Genomic DNA, 3966 nt, shown 5'->3' on the forward strand with positions numbered 1-3966 from the left:
AAAATAACTTTATTTAAAAATTTGGCCAGAAAACTCGTCCTTCAAATATCAATTAATGTAAATGACCGTCACTTGGCAAAAAACTCTCAAACCTGGGATTTCGCGAAATCCCAGTTTTGAGAGTTTTTGCCAAGATGAGGGTCATTTAAATCGATTGATATTTGAAGGACGAGTTTTCTGGCCAAATTTTTTAATACAAGTTTTTCCGAAGTACGCAGTTAACTTGTTAAAATGGCATGGAAGACTCAATGTGCTACAAACAGTGCGGAAGCAGGATGAGTGGAAAAACACTTGTCGTTGGCTGAAGAAACATTGGTGGAATTTTGGTACCAAATGACTAACTTTGATATTTTCAAAAGATTTATGTTCTGGTGTGCAGAGAAACTATCTCAATCACTGTTACAATGGCAAATATAAAAGTCAAGAATTTGTTCTAAAACGCAGATAAAGATATTTATTTACCCTTAAAAATCAATAAACATATTATGAATATAGAACGTTTCATGTTTCTCTGTATTCAAAATTCATGAACTGTATGATGAAATATTGTAAGTATTAAATGAATTTAAAAAAAAAATATATTGCTTTTGTTTGGCTCATATATAATTTGGCCATGGTCGTGATCAAGAGAGAGAGACTAATTATTTGGAATAAAAACGGTAGAAAATCGGCTTAGACATATTTTCTAATCTATGATTTATTTTAATGAGTTATAAGGTGTCGCCGAAATTGTTGGATGCTTATATATAAATAGATAAGATCAATGAAACAAATATGTTATTTGATATATTGATCACTTTCATATTTGCAGGGATTCTATTTGCCTTAAGAAAAAGGTAGTTCTTTAGAGCCATTTGTTATTGAAATTTATTAAACGTTCTTAAACATTAAATGCATAGACACAATTGCATTCTATCCTTTTTTCTTTTCTTTTTTTTATACAGAACGCAAATCTATCGCATTCCACTTTTCATCAGATCTAATATGCATGCTGCCTTTCCCAATGAAGACCAGAAAAGAAAATATAGTCTGTCCCATTGATTTCCTGTGGTATATTAAAGACGAGTCTTGTCTCAATTTCAGCTGACAACATTTTTGACTAGTCCCATCGACATCAACCTGGCATGACAGTTTTTTGCATCGCTTTCGGCCGCAAAATATCACTGATTTGCATTGCGGCCGTAAAATCTGCATTTTTGTTTTGCAAATTTTGCAAAATTTCGAGATTTTACATAGAAAAAAAACAAACAATAATGATATTTTTTTTTAAAAGGCAACCCCCCCCCCCCCCCCAAAAAAAAAAAAAAAAATAAAACAAAAAAAAAACACGAATTTTAACATTTTTTAATTTGATTGCTCGTGTAGAAAAAAGAACGTGAAAGATAATTATAATCAAGAGCAGTTTCTTTTTTACTATCCCATATTCTTCTTTTTAACTGGCGATGATATGACCTTACATTTGTTACAAGCGCCATGAAACCCTTAAAAACAAACAAATACCTTTCCCTTTCATGAAATAAGTTCTATAGATTTTTAGGAAAATGAACCGCAAATTTTTGCAATTTTATTCTTCAAATTTTGCTGTTTTTAGCTTGCAAAATTTGGGACTTTTTTTGTTGCAAAAAACCACCATGTCAGATCAACGACATGTACATGACAGACATATTAAACTGGTTCTTGTCTATCATAATAATTTTATGGAATTTTAAATTGATACTTTTTCTCGGGAAGAAATGACATTTTGATCATGTCAAAAATTCTTTAACAGCAAACCCAATAAATTCAAGATCACTGGAAAGGGAAGAATGTTCCTTGTTAATAAATTTTAACGTACATTGTGCACGCGGCGTTAATATAAATAGCGTGTCCTAAACTGATCTATAAAAATTGTCAACCCTTTCTCCTCTTGTCCTGGGCTCATCATTCTGGCGGCTCCCCTGAAAGGCCCTTAATACTTCGTCTGGATGTCTCTGTGAAAATAACGTTTGGTTAACCATTATTAGAGTGCTGAATGTCGTAAAATTAAGTGACTCCTTTATTGTTATTATAAATTTAATGTTTCTTCCTCATCTAAAAAATAACATCATATTAATTCATTCAGAAAGCTGACTGCACTAGCATTGAAAGCCAAATAAAGAGAAGAAGATGGCGTTGGCTGGGTCATGTGGCCAGAATGGAAAAAGGGTCAGTTCCCAAGACAGCCTTGTACTGGACAGCAGATGGGAAGAGAAAGCGGGGACGACCCAAAGAAACATGGCGAAGGACCATGAAGAAAGAATTAAAGGAAGCAGGCCTGTCCTGGAATACAGCCACCGCAAAAGCAGCCGCTCGCAAAAAATGGAGATGTCTGGTGGATGCCCTATGTGCCTCGAGGCCGAAGAGAATTAAGTAAGTAAGTAATTCATTCCGATTTTCAATGTCGTGCTATAACCATGACACCACATTAGTCGCCAATGCACTTGAACAATAGTACGTTATTTCTTTCTTAACCAGGATTCTTTTTTCTTTTTAAAAGATCTCCATCCACCTACCTTTATCTAAATAGAAACAGAATTGCTTTACAGTGATTATAAAAGTATAAATCTATTTTATTCCGAGAATCCTCATGTTGTTTTTAGTAAAAGGCATTGGATTTTGTTTTCCTCTATTATTCTTGATAGGAAGTCAGTTCGATGGAATTTACCAAGGAATCGTAAATGAAAATACAAATGCAAGAAAGAGAAGATGGAAATAAAACATGGTTAATGCTTATAAAGGTCTTACTTTACTTTACTGAGATATCAGGATCTGTACTAAAATTAGCGTGGATTACCTTCGCCCGCTACAAAACGGACCTATAGGGAATGAGATTAGCGGAAGAGTAGCGTCCCTTGATTTCACGTCACCCACAGTCTGTGACGTCACCGGCGGAAAAGTTATTAGAGAGAGAACGTCATGTTGGTTGTGCGCATGCGTCTCTCGTCCTCGCGGAGCTCGTGTAGTCAGAGTTTATCCCGATATCTTTAGCTGCCCTTTGGATTTGATGCATGTCAAAATTCACCAAATCTAAGAGATCAAACTAATTATCCACAGCTGGATGGACAAGGGGTCAGAAAATACCCGGACATTCCATATCAGGGACCGATACCATTCCCTTTGCTTGTAATGCCTGTGCTCTATGAAGAGAACCATTCAGACTCCTCTCCAGAATCCACCAAGTCACGAGATTATGTGGATTATGTACAGTAGCAGTCCTGTTATAACGAAGGCAACTTGAGACATAGTCAAGGGGTCTTGAGACATTAGATGAAAGTACTGGAGCACTTCTCGATATTTTGTTTTGTTTTCATTTTTGTTTTGATTTATAATAATTTTTTTTCTCATCATTTCAAGAAACAAGACATTATAATGACTTCAAGAGCGGGACTGATAAAAACGTATCTTGATGTCGATAAGCTCTAATCTTATATTATAACTCTCTGGGGGAATGCGTTTTCACATGCGATAAGGAGTTTCACCGCAACTTTTGGGAATCAGTTTTGTTGTGACGATACGCTTTGGTGGCGATAAGAGAAAGATGACTTAACAACTGTTAGCTGCTGGAGCCAGACAAATATGTTCTCTTTACCAAATCTTAATATCTATTTAATGTCATTCTCATGGTTGAAATTTCTATAAATACTAGCATGAATGTTAAATTATCCGTGCATAAAAACATCCTCGTTACAAGATTACGAACATAAGTTTACTTTTAATTTCTGATTTGATAATGCATTCCGTTATGATGAGAACACGATTTAATCGTCCAAGTTCGTTTCAATGTAATAATATATTATTGATTTGTTATATAGTTTTTTATTACCTTTGGAATTTGCTTAACAGCATATTTTTATGTTATCTTTAGCTTGATTTTATTTTTATTTCCGATTTCATATTCCTGGACTGTATGCATCAGATAAGGCATTTAATTACACGAGTTGAGTTTTA

This window comes from Berghia stephanieae, chromosome 2 (genome assembly GCF_034508935.2).
Source record: "Berghia stephanieae isolate SIO BIC M18660-M18661 chromosome 2, UCSD_Bste_1.3, whole genome shotgun sequence".
Lineage (NCBI taxonomy): Eukaryota > Metazoa > Mollusca > Gastropoda > Nudibranchia > Aeolidiidae > Berghia > Berghia stephanieae.